The sequence below is a fragment of the Castanea sativa genome, chromosome 8 (assembly GCF_040712315.1).
Source record: "Castanea sativa cultivar Marrone di Chiusa Pesio chromosome 8, ASM4071231v1".
NCBI classification, from domain to species: domain Eukaryota; kingdom Viridiplantae; phylum Streptophyta; class Magnoliopsida; order Fagales; family Fagaceae; genus Castanea; species Castanea sativa.
The window spans coordinates 19,377,427-19,394,097 of NC_134020.1; the positions used below are offsets into that span (position 1 = coordinate 19,377,427).

Here is a 16,671-nt window from a genome sequence, read left to right on the forward strand (position 1 = left end):
CAGAGAAAAAAACTGTTCATGATGTCGTCCTCCTTCTAATAAAGTTCCGACAATGCAAGGCTGTGATATTTATTGAGGTCGTTGCCTCCAACTCCCCAAGCTTAAGCTTGCCTAGTTCATTATTGATTGCGCTGCTTTTACTAGTCTAAAACTCAGAATCTCAAGCCCGCTATCCCTAAACCTGCATACATGATATATATTGCCCCATAGCATGAAAGTGCAAACCTTGGCATTGTCACATCTAAGCCAATATAGTTTAAAAAGAATCAGGGAGTTAAAATTGGAAATACGAAGAAACTGAAAAAAAATTAGAATCTAAGAAATGCTTCCACAGACAATCATGCCTACCTGTGCCAGTCACGATCATGTGACGTTTTGAACATGCTCACTTCCAATTGTGAGAAACATCCAGCCTGCACGCTTCATTGAATCCTTAGGTTGAAACCTATGCAACATTTCTCCAACCAAGCATGTTAATCCCTTGAATCGTGATCATGCATACACATAAATCTCTATTTAAGTACTATTCCATTGGAAGAGACCTATGGATCCCATAAAATCTGGGCACTCAATTGTGTGTTAGGAGAATCCAAGTAAGATGGACTCCAACACAGCATATATATTAGGATTCCACCACCCCTTACCTGCACCTCCATCACAAAAGCCTCCTTGCTTGCACCTTAGGACTTTTTTTTTTGGTTCAGTCTCGTAACTCTAGGACGTTAATAGCCCGTTTGGTAGGGCATTTTAAGCACACTTTTGAGTATTTTAAACACACTTACACACATTTCTACACACTTTTTCACCCACACATATATTAAAAATACTCAAACAATATTACTCAAACTATTCTACCAAACACCCCCTAAAAATCACAAAAGTCTTACAAAACCTTTTCTAAAGTCATGGACCTGATATAACAGGGCTTAGTGCAAAGCTTGGATTCATTAAAAAGTGTAAGAAACTGGGCTAAGGAGGACGGGCCCGAAACTACTTGGCCCCTCAGCAAGATAACAGAACTTGAGGCAAGAACGCAGAATATACATCAAACAGTATACATTGGTAAAATCTCAGGACAGTCTCTAATGTAAGACTTTATTGTAATTAGGTTCTCAATTCTGATTAGATTCTTAAAAAAGAAAAGGTGTTCTCAATTCCAATTAAAAAGAGCCACAAAAATGATGCAAACGGTTCTCACATTGAATATGCTCAAAATTGAGAAATAACTATACACTATCTCATTCATTCAATAATATTTCAGCATATATTATCTATCCTCAATAAAAGACTTGTTTGTGACAAATTGTTAAAATACTTAACATGCTCTTATTCTAACTCCAAGACTTAAATCAGCTGAAACATAGTTCTCTCACTGAGGAATTGGTGGGCGGCTATTGGCTGCCGAGACCCTGGACCCCATTCAAGCAACTCTTTACTGGTATGAACAATCACTTCTATGAAGCAGAGGCAGTCCTTCTTCTCCCCATTAGCTACTTCAATTGCTTCAGTATGCTCCTCTTCATAACGACTCAATGGCAGATGACTTCCCATGTGACCATTCAAACTTTAACTAAGCCAAACTTGTGACTTGTGAGCATTATTTAAAACACATGCTGAACTCTGTTGTCCAACACTTTCCTTGACCATTGTGGAGTGCATCCACCAACCCAGTCCTAGTGTAGTTCCAGTCTTCCAGTTCTTGATCACATTGTATGGCCCATCGTGGATTTTAACTTCCATGGTGTATCCACCATTGTTTATTAGGAAGGTGATGCTCTTTTGCCCACATTGTAACATTCTTGAGACATCTTGTGCAGTCATCTATCGGCCAGAACATATTGGTTTTGGAACCACCGGTCAACAACATTAGTAGATAATTTATTACGCATATGAATTTCTTAGTACATTGGCCTTAACATAATTCTTTTAAGATTCGGTAAAATAATAGATAGGTAATATTGCTTGTCCTTCTCAAATTTCTACTTAATTGAGAAGCATATTGGAACCATGCTAACCTGGAAACTCCCATCGCCAATGCAAGCAATGACGCGCTTATTTGGTACTGATTGAGCATAGCCAAGGGATGCACCAACTGACCAACCGATTGAGCCATACTGCATCTGGAATTCATACCTGCAACACCAACATTTATTTTATCTTCTGATCGTTTAACTATAATTTAACTAATACAAATATAATATACTATGCTAGAGCTTAACTTTGTTGCTTACCCACGTCCTTCCGGTAATTTGAGTTTCTGGCAATTAAACCAGGACTCTCTTGTTTAAACAATCACAGCAGTGTCACTTGAGAGAATATTCTGTATATGCTGAAAAAGAACATTGACCCTCAATGGTTGTTTAGCCTAGTTTTTTAGGGGAAGTCCATCAGGAATGTGGATGCGGCTGTTGTTTTTGAATGCAGTTGTGTTGCGGTCAAGCCTCTTTGCAAGTGCCTGAAGAAGTCCTTCGTTAGGACCATTAGCGACTATCATACGATCAGGATGCACAATGACTTCCTTCTCCTCACAAGGAGAAGGGAATACTCAACAGAACTGTAGTCATTAAAGATTGAGCCAGCAAACAACTATGCATCAGCACAATGCACAATCTCAGCAGAGAAGGGAGTGCTCACCGCACCCCAGTAAGTCCCAAGACCCGAATGTTCGTATCCTTATCGTAGCTTTGAATAACCATTGGGCGTTGTTTATCAAGACTCCAAGGCTCACTCGATAAAACCTGATCAGTTTCGAGTTTGTTTTCAAATATAAAAAAGGACTATATGATTAACTAAATCATTAGTCTTGAAGCTATTCCTAGAATGCCACAATTGTTTGAAAGTCCTAGCAATCGCCTCAGTACTCAAGGTTCACTTAGTGAAGAATTCAGCAGCAAGAATGAACTCATCCGAACCCAAATCCTTACGAAGACAAAAACCACTACCCTCTTGATTTGAAAGAGACAAGCGGCCCCAATCTCTTGTTAAATCGTCCATGAAAAAAGAAGAAAGTGTTTCCCTAGACCCAACAAATAAACCTACAAGCCCTACAGATGAACAATGTTTATCTAAGGGGACAAAATTGCCTTCAAGAGAAGGAACAAAGATTTTATAGCCTCTAGGAGAAGTTGGTAGCACTGTAAACGCAAAATCTCAGGTTTAGAAATCAAACAATCAAAATAGTTTCACAAATGTATTTTTGTATTAATGAATTTGTAGTATAATTCTTTATATTAAGTGTCTGTTTGACATGATTAATTTTGCCAACTTATTTTAAGTTGGTAGCACTGTAAACGCAAAATTTCAAGTTTAGAAACCAAACAATCAAAATAGTTTTACAAATGTATTTTTGTATTAATGAATTTGTAGTATAATTCTTTATATTAAGTGTCTGTTTGACATGATTAATTTTGCCAACTTATTTTATTATTCAGCTTATTTTTGCTACTATTCATGAATTCCACTGCACTTTTTGGTACTATTCATAGGTCTCTCTGTACTATTTCAGCTAACTTTTACCTTTATCTACAATACTTTTAGCAAAAAGTTTTGAGTTTTAGCAAAATAAGCGAATCCCAAATAGACCCTAAGATTCTAATACAATAGAATAACCTTCTGATTCGATCTCCTTGGAAAAGCCCTCAATTTAAGCATTGCGTCGATGTAATCTTGACTTGAACACAATTTGTCTTCCACTTGGATTGAAAAGTGGATTGAAAGGTGTTTGGAACGAAATTGTGATGAATATTTAGTTGTGTGCTTATTAGAGATTTCTGGTTCTCCACGTTCTTCGTGTTCTTCGAATGTTCTTGATTTTCGAAGATTAGTGGTGAAAGTTCTTCGAATCTTTAGAGCTTGAATTCGATGAAGTTTCGAAAGATCAAAGTCTTTAAAGTTTCTAGAGGCTTTGAAAGCTTGATTCCAGTAAAACTTTGAGACTTGGAAGAATGATTTGGATGAATGTTCTTCAAATATTCTTTGGCTTTGAATATTTGTAATGGAAGTTTTTTGGGGCTTTAAAGGCTTGGATTCATAGAGCTTTACTAATTTGTAGTCTCTTAGTGTTTATGGAGTCTTTTGAGCTTGATACCAGTGAATTTTGAAATATAAAAAGATGACTTGAATGATTTTTTTTCGAATGTTCTTCATATTTGAAGGTTGAAGTTCTTGGGAGGTTTTAGAGCTTGATTTTGGTAGAGTTTCAAAACTCATGAATGTGCTTGAATTTGTTCCGTAGGACTGAGGAGGTCCTTTACTTATAAAAGTCTTGAGGAGGTGTGTTGACACATGATTGGCTATGAGCTGTGACACATGTCATAATTTAAATAGAAGGACTTTATGTCTTGCTCTCCAAGGGAGACATGACATTATTTGATTAGCCAAAGTATTTTAATTTAAAATAACACATGACAGTTTTTATTAGACTACTTATATCATTTAAATTAAAATATCCACACGTGTCGAGGTGTTATTGGTTGCAAAATTCCACTTCTACAAGCACAAACTTTCATTAGCAACAAAGAGACTCTACGTAATGTGATGGAGCAATTAACCCTAATTTATTTAAATATTCTTTCTTTAATAATTTTATTATTATTTCTCTCCATCATCTCATTCTTTCCCAAATCATCTACTTCCACCCATAGTTATTAGAATTGAACCAAAGATTGACCTAGCTAAAAGACAAGTTCAATTAGTCACTTATCATGTTTTCTTTCTCATAACCGTTGCATTTGGTATCACATACCCTAATCAACCCTCTACTTCTCACACCTTAACTCACTTTCACAGGCCTTATGGTTCAGTGATGGGGATAGACTTTAAGAAAAAGGTGGCACCAACGAAGACAAGAAAAAGAAATTTTTTTTTGAAATATAATGGTTTTCTTTTTGTATATCATGCATCATTTCTTTCCACTTTCTTTTTATATGAGACCTTTTTTTTTCGTCAAAAGTAGCATGGTAACATTTTCTTTTTACTTTCAACTTTGCAGATCTATACTCATCATGTAAGGCAACTAAATCGATATTAAATGCTGTGTTTATGACTGTTAATTGAATATAAATAATAGGAGCGGATAAATCAAAAGCATTCCTTATTGTTTAGTTATGAGAATACACTTTAAAGACAAGGGTGGTGTAGACACCACATTTTATACCCCTTACAATTCAAGTCCTCGTTTCCCAATAATGCTGAAATTCTAAGGCCCAAGGCTGGTTTAGGGTCCAATCAAATTCTAAATTTACTTGAGAAATGTTAAAATGAAAAATATAAATTTTTATGAGCAAATAAATCTATTTCTGGAAAATAAAAGCCAAGGAATACCTCGGCCTGCGTACGTAGGTCTAATGCATGTGTACGCAGGCACATACCTATGCATGTTGGTCCAATGCATGTATACGCAGGCACGGACCTGCGCACGCAATTAGGGTTCCAGAAACCTATGAAAGACAAGTTTTCTGCATTAAAGTTAAGGTTTGGAATGAATCCCACATCATTTGGGAGCCATTCCAAACCCTAAATTTTCAACTATATAAAGCCTTATATGGAATATTTCAAAAATACACAGAAAATCTTAAAGAAAAATATAAGTTTCACTAGAAATAGTGAATCAAAGAGGGATTTTTTCACAAAACATCTTCAAGTCAATATTTTCTAATTAGGGCATTTTCTGGCCTTGATCTTTGAGTTTTAAGATTACTAATCGTCTCTTTGTTTGATTGTGAATAGATTTGACTAATGGGAATAGTCAAAATCAAGTCTAGGGGCTTTTGTTTTGAGGTATTGAGTTCTAAACTCTTTTCTTTCATTTCTGCTTTAATCTTGTTTTTAATCCTGTTTCCTTGCTTTGTTTATGTTTAGATATGCTTGTTTAGCCTAGGGTTTAGTTGTTTTCTATTTTAAAGCATGTTAGGTTGCTAGATTTGTTGTTTTAAGTCTTGCTTTGTTTTATGTGTTTTTGAGTTTCTAGGTTAGGGTTCATCAAGTGTGTCTGTGTACGCATGATTCTGTATGTGCATGCATACTCGTGCCCATAAACCCTAATATGAGTTTCCTGCTTTTGTTTCTTTTTTTTTTCTTTTACATCATATGCCTCTGTTTGGTTCCTTTTCATGCTTTTTAAGTCTCTCTTCCTCTATTTAATTACTTGTTTGCCTTTAACATGGTTAGATTAGGGTTTTCCCTTATGTTTTCTTTGTTTTACTATGAACATGCATATAACATGATCATGCATTGGTGTCATGGATGCTATGATGCAGTGAGGTAAGTCATGCATTCACATGAACATGCATTTTTGATGATGATTATGTTTGTTTGATGTTTGATTTCATGTCTAGATGTTTGTGATATATTTGATGATTAATACCTTGTTGCCATGCCTACGTTTCTACTGTGATTTGTTTGCGGCCTTGGATGAGATAATATGATATATATGATTAAAGTATGCTAGGGCTTGTGATGATATGAGAAGCCATGATAGATGTATGTTAGGGTTATAGGACATTTAATGCCATGTTGATTGTTAGATGCATGTTAGTGTGTGTGTGTGTATGTGTGTGTGTGAGTATAGAATACAATGTTGAACATTTCTTTAATGAGATTAACATGTAAGATACAATGAGTGGAAGCTAACCCACCAGTCGAGTGGTTTTAGGTGTCTAACACCTTCCTAAAATTGTACCTAAACTTCAAACCCATACTTTGGTAGTAAGATCAGTTTTTCCAAATAGGACGCTATATTCATGGTTCCTAGACCATAAAACTAGGTGGCGACTCATTTTCTCCACCTTGGTCTACTTAGCCAAGGCATACTCCCTAAAACACACGTGTTGCGCCCATAGGTGGCATCAAAGGAGACAAGAAAAAGACACAACAAAGAAAGAGTTAAATAGTGGAAGAATAATGGACCACAAAATGAATAGAAAAGATAGAGATAGAACAACAATAAGTAGAACGAAGACTTATGGCTTTGATACCAAAGGGGGGGGGGGGGCGGAAGCAAGCAGTATTATAAAAGTAGAGTAAGGGGGAATATATATCAAGGGAGTCAATTTCGTATCGGAGGCTGTACCGATTTGACCAGTGGAACGATATATTTCGGTACTGGTTAATACCGGTGTATCGTTTTGGGTTTACCGTTATTTTTTATATTTATAAATATATGTGTGTGTGTATGTGTGTGTGTGTGTATGTGTATGTGTGTATTATAATAAATATAAAAGTTTATCATAAAACATTACCTCAATTCAGAAAAAATTATTCATAATTTTAGACTTTAGCATCAATTAAAAGAAGAAAAAAAAACACAATATAAAAAATAAAAAGCTTAATTGTTTATTGCATACTAAGAAAAAAATAATATTAATAAGTTAATGCAAATAAGTTACCATTCTACTCTTACAAACATTCAAAAATTACAAAACAAAAAAATAAGATTTTTTTTGTACCGGCCAGTATTGCTTGAAATTGGCTGAAATTTAAACCAGTATGAAACGTTGGCGTTTCGATACCAGTATACATGCCAATATGGTACATACCGGCCAGTACCAATACAATATTGACTTCCTTGATATATATATATATATATATATATATATATATATATATATATATATATATATAAAAGATGAGGCGTAACATTTATTGTTGCTGTTAGTTCATTTAGACCTCTATAAATCAGATTCGTTTAACCTAATTAATTAACCAAGTAGTTGCTTAGGTTGATTTTTTAGATCTAGGTTAAACTCATGCAATCATATTACTTAGTGTGGAAAAGTAAAGAAGATAGTAATATGATGACCCTGGAAAACCATTAAAACCAACATTTTCAAGGTAAACTTGGAGAGGATTTAACTTAATCTATTCTCAAGGTAAACAAATTCACTATGATAGAATGAAAGTTTTACAATAGATTTAAACCCTAAATCTAAAGCTACATCCTTTAGTACTTACTCACACGACCATGTGCAATGCTGAATCCATGGACTCTTCTATCTGAATTTGTCACACGCAAACACCCACGTTTGTGACTCTGAGATTCCACTTAAAACTTTAAATCATCAGCTATGTATGATCTTGTAGCAGCAACTTCACATCTAATGGTTCTAATAATGTGTAGATGGAAATCCGGTAGTTACTTTGAAAGTAGAAGACACACAGTACCTATTACATCTCACAAGAGTACCTCCAAAGTCTCTTTAAAACGTGCCTTATGGTTTTCTTTAAATATTAGGAGAATCAGATTTGAAACCCTAATCATTTGATGGGCTTAATGAGTTGTTGGGCCTAAATTAAATTCTACAGATCCTTATCTTGATCGGTCAAACTTGACATGTTTAGAATTTCTTGAACCTGCAACTTCTTTTTTCTTGTATTCTGACTTGCAATATCTTGAGCATTATCTAATATATCTATAGACTTAGGAATCTATATCTAGACAAGTTTGTGTTTAATCTACTTTAATTTAAATGTTTATATTGAAAATTAAAATAAAAAACCCTTAAAAAATAATAAACTATTTGGTTACTTAATATGGCAAAGTGTTTTCTTATTTATTTTTTATCTCTAATATTTTTAAATATAAAATATATGAATTTTTTTGAGAAGAAATATATGTATTATTTGAATATTCAATAGATAGAAAAGTTCCCACAACATGATAATGAGATTGACTTTACCTATCCATCTTTTGTGGTCTCAAATTTACATATACTTTTGGTTACTCAATATGGTAAAATGCTTTCCTATTTATTTACATCTCTAATTTTTATGAAAATATAAAATATTTAATTATTCAATAGATATTAAAAGTCTCACCCATTATAATGAGAACATATTAACGTAACATATTCATCCTTTTGTGTTCTAATCGCATTTGTATATTTTGCAAATGACAAATTAACCTTTGACTAATAAAAATAGATTAACAAATGAGCCTAACAAATGCATTTTGAGATCTTGAAATGAGTTTACTTAACACCACATTAACAAATTTTTTTTTAAATGATCTTGTATAAAGTTTTTTTAGCGTTCTTTCAACAAAATTTACGAGGATTGATGAACTTAAGAATGAAACATGAGAATATCTACTCAAGTCACAAGTGTGGAAAATTTGTAATCTTTATCTCATTAAGAAAAGCATAACAAATTTGTTATTATAAATATTTCACATAATATATTATGGTAATAACTTTTTTAATCTAGAAGAAAATAAAACTAAAGCTTAGATTTCACACACACATACCACGGAAGCTTATGGTCCCTAACACAGCTGGCTCTAGCATATAAGCAAGAGAGGCGACTCGCCTAAGGCCCCAAGTAAAAAAAGGCCCCCTAATTTTAAACAATAGAGTTATTTTTTTTCATTTTAATATTATTAATTAAGCCCAAATATTAGCCAATAAATAAAATAGTATTTTTTTTCGAAAAAGAAATTCTACGTTCACAATATTTTTTACAATACTTTCACAATAAATTCTAAATAGCAGGATGTTACTGACTGTTATTGGTGGTTAAAAAAATAATTTCAATGGTGGGTTCAAATTAGAACTAGTAACAACTTAACACCTAGAATTTGTTGTGAAAATGTTATGAATTTAGCACTTCTAAAAAAAAAAGGATCAATACACAAAAAATTTCACGAGATTTTTCACAATAATTGAGTCGACAAATTTTCACTAATTCTCATCTAGGACCACCATTAACGTCACTTTTTTACAAACCATTATTAATCTGCCACATCAACAAGTGTGAAATGTTTTGTCAAATTCTTTGCGTCTACAAACAATCTAAAAAAAATATTCTAGGCGGTTCATATTAATCAGTAATTTTGCATCTAACAAGAGAACAGAGTTTAAGCAATATTTAGATTTTTTTTAAAAAAAAAAATCATTTTTAAATATATGAAAGGCCTCAATTCATTTTTCGCCTTAGGCCTCAATGCATCAAGCCGCCCCTGGTCCCTAACCTCTAAATACTTGAACACAACTGAAATTTAAAAAAAAAAAAACTGAAATTATTGCATGTTTTTCATATCTCACATTTCTAAAAACTATTCGTAATGAAAAATCTTACTCTCAAGTATGCACACGAGGTGACCATCACAAGAAATTATTGGAAGATAGATACGTGAAGAGTGACATTAAGATTGAGAGTAGTGGACAAATAAAAAGGTAAAAAAGATATTATGGTTGGAAATAATGGAGATAAATGGTTGGAAATAATGGAGATAAATGTGACTGCTGATGTGGCTCAATAAGAGAGTAGCAAATAGTAACAATAAATGCTATACTTCAGTCAGCTTTTAGATATAGAGAAATGATATGTCCACAACATTTTTACAACATTTTTACAACAAATCCTAAGTGGCAAGTTATTACTGGTTGTTATTGTTGGGACAAAAAAGTAATCTTAGTATTAAATTCAAATTTGAACCTATAACAACTAACCACCTATGATTTTTTGTAAAATTGTTGTAAAAATGTTGTGGACGTAGCACCTCTCATATTGGAAGCCTTTTAAACTACTATATTGACAGTTGTACATTTTCACAAAAGGGGCATGTTTCCTTATTGGTTGACACCCGCATAATAGAAATTTCCTACCCTTCACTGCGACAAAACCTATCCCACCATTAACGTCACTCGCCTTTGCCCCACTCCTATTTTCGCATCTACACTCCAGATAATAGGTTCAGTTCCTGTCTTGTATGTTATATCCTTGTACAAATTTCTACTTTTCCTTTCTTAATATCTTGCCTACAATCGTAACAAGAATGTATGAATTATTGCGCATATTTGGCTACAAAAGTTTTTTTTTTGAAAAATATTAAACTTAAACATGAAGTATAGTATCCCATATATCGTAAATGTTATATCATGCAAATAAGATAGAGTTACATAATTGGTCATGAATAAAATGTTGATTTTTTTAGTAAGATTAAGATGTAATTTTCACAATAAAATTGTTATATAACACAGCGCACTCATTGAAGTTTGGTATGTAATTCAATGTGCTTATAATACTCTAAATTTTCTCTAAAGTTTGTTACTCTTCAGGTCTTCTTAATTTTATCACTTCTCTTTTTCACTAATAGTTTTTTTTCCTTGGTCAATGTCTACCAAAGTATAATCTTGATCATATTAAAATACATACTGTGGGGTGTAAAAGCTATTGAATAAATGTTTGGGCTTTGGGCCTGATCGGTTAGTACCAGCCTGTTTTGATCAGGGCCTCTAGGCCCACAAGTCAATCCGCACTGTAATAGTTCGAGGAGTTGTCTGAGGAGGAGTGTCTCCTCAGACAGATTCAGCAATGACCCTAGGACTTGCTAAATGGGTTAGAGGCAGAACTTTGGAAGAACAGGTGGGTAAGAGGGTGATCCAAACACCCTTTAGAAACAGAGACATGTGAGAAATATCTAAGGAAAAAGCTGCTACCACCACATTAAAGGCCCTGCATCTACCTTCCTAGCCGCATTAATGGGGAAATGACCTCTAAACAGTAGGATTCAGCCTCCCTGCTATTATTTGAAGACTTCAAGAAGGTGGTGGATGTGACAAGTATCCAAGGGGAAGATTTGTATGACACGTGGATGAACTAGTGAAGAAGAAGTATATAAGGAAACGAGAGAGGAAAGAGAAGGGAGATCTGCACTTTCTGCTGAGAAAAATAGGAACTAAGAATTGTAAACATTGGTATAGAAAGAGAATTTTTATACAAATCGTCCTCGGCTTACGTCCGAGGAGGTCCATTTGTCATATTCGTTTACCATTTGCATAGATTGTAGCACTCTAGTCTGTTAGTAAAACTTCCAACATCCCGAACCTAGATTTCAAATCTATACTCTACAAGTTTTATTGTATAAGGCTCATTGGGCCTGAACCCAACACTTGTTTTTGGGTCTGGGTACAATTGTGCACTTACACATACCTAATCATGAGTTCTCTATTTTCATTACTTTGGTTTATTTTGAGATCCGGAAGTGGTTTGAAGTTTCTCATACTATTTGAATATGTATACCAACTATTTGATTAATTACCTTACCAATTATTTCCAAGTATAGTCTCGACTACATTGAAATACATTCTAATTACAAGTTCTCTATTTTCATTTGTAGACACTTCATTTTTCAACCCGCATTGAATATCACATGGAGGGTAAGAGTAATTTCACATTGGAGATAAGTATCTTAATTTTGACCATTGGATCCTTAATTTCATATCATCAAAGTGGTCTTGATGTTGCAACGATCAAAATGAGTGGTCACAAGACCAATCGGACCATTAGATTGAAAGGTATAGTTAAATCAATTTTTAATGGCCAAAATACATTCTAATAAATTGAATCTAATCACATGAGATGAAGAATAATTAATTTAAATTTGCTCGACTATTGATTAAGTTAAAATTATTGACATGTCATTTTTCTTATTAGTTTGGACCACAATTTACCATAGGATTTCCTGCATAGAATTATTTCAATTAGCCATAATTGATGACTTTGCATGATTAGGGGTGTTAATTGATGTTAATTGGAGGAAATTAATGTCAAGGGCTGACCTTGGAGACCAAGAACATCTATTTACAGCAAGAATGAGTTAGAAAATTGGCATTTATTGCAAAAATCATGGAAAAAAGGAAAGAAAAATCTGGTTGACTACTTATTTGGTATTTTAACTATCGAATAGGTAGGCAGATTTAAATTTTCTTTCCTTTTCGGCCGTCTACTTGCTCCCCACACCGATCAGACCTCCTAAGCATGAAATTGAGTCTAGATTCAGTCCCTACCAACCTCCCTTTAAATGATTTCCTTCATTTCAAGACAAACAAAAATATCCTCTTCTCCCATTCTTGAGTTCTAGTGAAGTAGAGTTAGTAGTGTCATATCTTGGTCTTCTTGATGCTTAAGATATTGAGTGATCCTCTCTCTCTCCCTCTCTCTCCTGGTTTTATTTATACAACCCCACCCTTAGGACCTCCACCAAAAGCCTCTTTCACCTTGTGGATCTTGCATGCTTTAATGTAAGATTAAAGCATGCTAGTTGATGATTTAAATTTATTGAATATGTTTGATATTCTTGAATTTTGTTCATATGTGTTCTTTGCATTTCTTGGTTGTTTATTATATATTCATGTATAACACTAGCTTTGATCTTAAATTCATATCCAAAATATGAAAAACTTGTCAATTATTTTCATAATTCTCTCAAATCCTTGATCTAGGATATCACCATTCGTACACATTCTTTAGAATTTATTTTTCATTCCAAGTATGATGATGAATAAATGAAATTAGGGTTTATCACATGCACATACATTTATATTAAAGTAATAAACATGCAATTAATTGATAATATGTCGATTGATTGGATGATGTAACATGAACATTGTCTAACATAGTCTAAAAGACTGGTTTCACAGGGTATGGTCGGTGCCTAACAATTTCTCATCTTGTTACATTGCCTTCGAGATTAGATCAAGGATTAGTAGATCGAATACTTATACATGTAATTTTCAATCTCTAGATTGTAACTAAGAAACAAGTAATGTATTTTATCTTAAGTTTTATCTAAGACCAAAGCCGTGTAATTTCTTGTGATCAATGTACATTCATTCTCAAATCAACAAAATAATGAATTTTTCAATTGTTGTGTTTTTATTTTTTCCAATAATTAAATAAATGATGACTCTATTTTAAAACCCTTAATATAGGGGGAAATGTAATTAGTCGAACCACCATTTTGAGAGACACCAATATGAACCCACCCATTCACATTAGTTTAGCCCAAACTAATGAATTCAAATGGGTCAGGTTTGAGTAGTGAGCACACCATCTCACACTCTCACGAGTGATTCATGCCTCCTATGGGAAGTATGTCTCAACCGAATGGACCGAAGGTGGGGATTTGGGAGTCGCCACCTAGTTTAGGTCCAGGAACCAAATTAGGCCTTTTAGGCTCTTACTTGCATAGGTCTACATACTAGATTATGAATTCGGAGTTAAGGTACAACTTGTAAAGGTGTTAGACACCCAAGACCGCCTGGCTTGTGGATTGGCCTCTATTAAATGTTGATAACCATATTTAATAAAAGAGTTTATTAAGTGAGTCATAATCCTAAACCTAAACATGCATCATGTACTAAATGAAAAAAGCACACACACATGTTAAATATCACATCATAATATAAAAGGAAACACATTAAAATGGAGAAGGAAATATATTAAAATAGATAGTATTAAAAAGGAAAAAATAACACCAAATCAAACACATAAGGAAATATATCAAATTAAACCTAACATGGCAAAAAGACTCAAATAAATATGGGAAATAGTTAAAAACAATTAATTAGCCTAAAACATAATCATACAGCATGTGAAAATTGATTAAAACAATAAAAACAAGATTTTTGTCAAATCTGGGTTTGGAGTGCATACACATACTCAACCATGTATGTGCAGGGTCGTAACCTTGCATGCGCATGCTCGATGTTGCATGTGCATCCTTTAGCACAAAATCTGAAAACTCACATTTTATTGCATCTAATCAAACAACTTAATACAAAAAACTAAAGAAACATGTTAGAAACGCTAAGTACTAAACTAAGATCCAAATATAACTAATTTGTAAACATGTTAAGACATCAAACAAAGATCATAACAATCATTAAACAAAACAAATATGAATATTCAAACTAACATCACACTGAGAACATGTTAATCTAACATAAGAACAAAATAAAGACACAAGAACAATAAAACAAATTATATTAACCCAAAATCATTTTAATACATATCAAAATGAATTAAAAAAAAAACATCAAGCATATCAAATATAATAATTAAGAAAATTATGTTAAGAAATTCATGTGAATCTTATTAAATAAAGAAATAATTCATGTGATGATGGGAAGAATACTCACCTTACTTAGGATCACGAGTTTGAGATTGTTTAACCTACCACTTAGTGCCTACAATATTGAGATTAGATTGAAATTATAAGAGAAAATAAAGAACACAATAGAATTTAGTTAATCACAACTTAAGAACAAGATTATAATTGAAAAGGTTCTAAAAAACGAATAAAAAAAAAAAAAAACAAGTTTCTGCCTTAGAATACTACTTGAGAGAGGTTTTGAATACATTAACGTGCAAGTGTGTTGTGTTGGTGTTTTGAAAAGATGAACTAGAGTTTTAGAAAACATGGAGGAAAAAAATAAACTCTATCTAACTAGGGTTTAGATTGGAGATATAAGATGAGTATTTATATGAGTAAATTTGAGTTTTTTTTTAAAGCTTTTTTAAAGATTTTTGGACATTCCTAAGAGTCTAGGGTGGCAGCCCAACCTGAGTATTGAAGCTTTGGCCCCCTAAAAATGAAGATATAAAGTTATGGAACACACAATGCATGTGCTTGGTCGTGGGTGCACGCGAATGGTTCCTAACACGCGCACGTAAAACCCTAAATTTGACTGCATTGTTGGTTCGACTTAAAACAACAATAACTCACTCATTTTCAATCCAAAATGCACATAATTTAAATTCAAATTGAATCCCAGGATATTTACTTTCCAATGCAACAAACGTCACTCAATTCATTGTAGATCAAAATTTATGATCAAAACAATGAGAAAATGTTATTTTCAGCATCGTTTTCAAAGCCATTTAAGCACTTTTAAGTTGTGATTATCTCCAAACTAATGAGTAGTCTTTAATTACCCTTGATTGACATCTTCAAGCTCATCATTGGGGTCAAGAACCAAAGGTTATTAATGGCTACAAAATAAACTATCTACACCGGGAGCGTAGTCTCTCACATCATTACTTTGGTTTATTTTGAGTTTTGGAAGTCGCTTGGAGTTTCTCACACTATTTGAATATGTATTTCGCTGTACATACCAATTATTTGATTAACTACGTAATACAATCAAGAGCCTTTATAGATTGTACTAAAGTTATTTAAATTTTTTGAATATTAAAACCACACCACTGTATGAACATATGAGTACAACAATCATTAGGACATAAAGTAAAGAAACTGATGGGAATGACGAGAATGGCTCACAGACGGGTATAATGCTACAGACGACCTATACCCCCATGACGAGAGAAATATTGCCACGTCACTGACGAAGGCACCAAAACGATTCAATGCCAGCAATAATACCTCGAGCGGTTACGACGCTAGTTGGGTAGACCGTTGGAAACATATTAAAGAACCATTACTCGGCCAGGAGCACCATTAAGCCAGGAATTAATGCCACAACGGCTAGACATCAAAAAAAAAGGTATATAAAGGAGAAGCACCACCCACATAAAGGGGACACAATTGCATGAAGAACAAAGTAATTCCTTTATAAAAACTCTATTTTCCTTTTGTGCTAACTTTGGCATCGGAGGTGTTGTGGCAGGCACCACACCGGTGACCAAGTAAAGAAACTTGTCTTATTCGCAGGAGTGATATAGTCATCACCTGGACGGACTACCACCGACTGGAGTGATACAGTCATCACCTGGACGGACTCCCACCAACTGGTACTCATCTGGACGAACCTTCCTCAACTGACGATATTCTGCTTCAACAGTTTGGCGCCGTCTGTGGGAACGACGTTCTCAAAGCGCAGTTCCTACCAACTTCAATATCCAGATGGAGTCCAACCAAGATCCAGCAGCTTT

At 33.7% G+C, this 16,671-nt stretch overlaps 1 pseudogene; it reads right to left on the bottom strand.

Moving 5' to 3' along the window:
• Positions 1–1,369: 1,369 nt before the first annotated feature.
• On the bottom strand, positions 1,370–16,538 carry LOC142605965 (pyruvate decarboxylase 3-like; annotated as a pseudogene).
• Between the last annotated feature and the right edge of the window lie 133 nt (positions 16,539–16,671).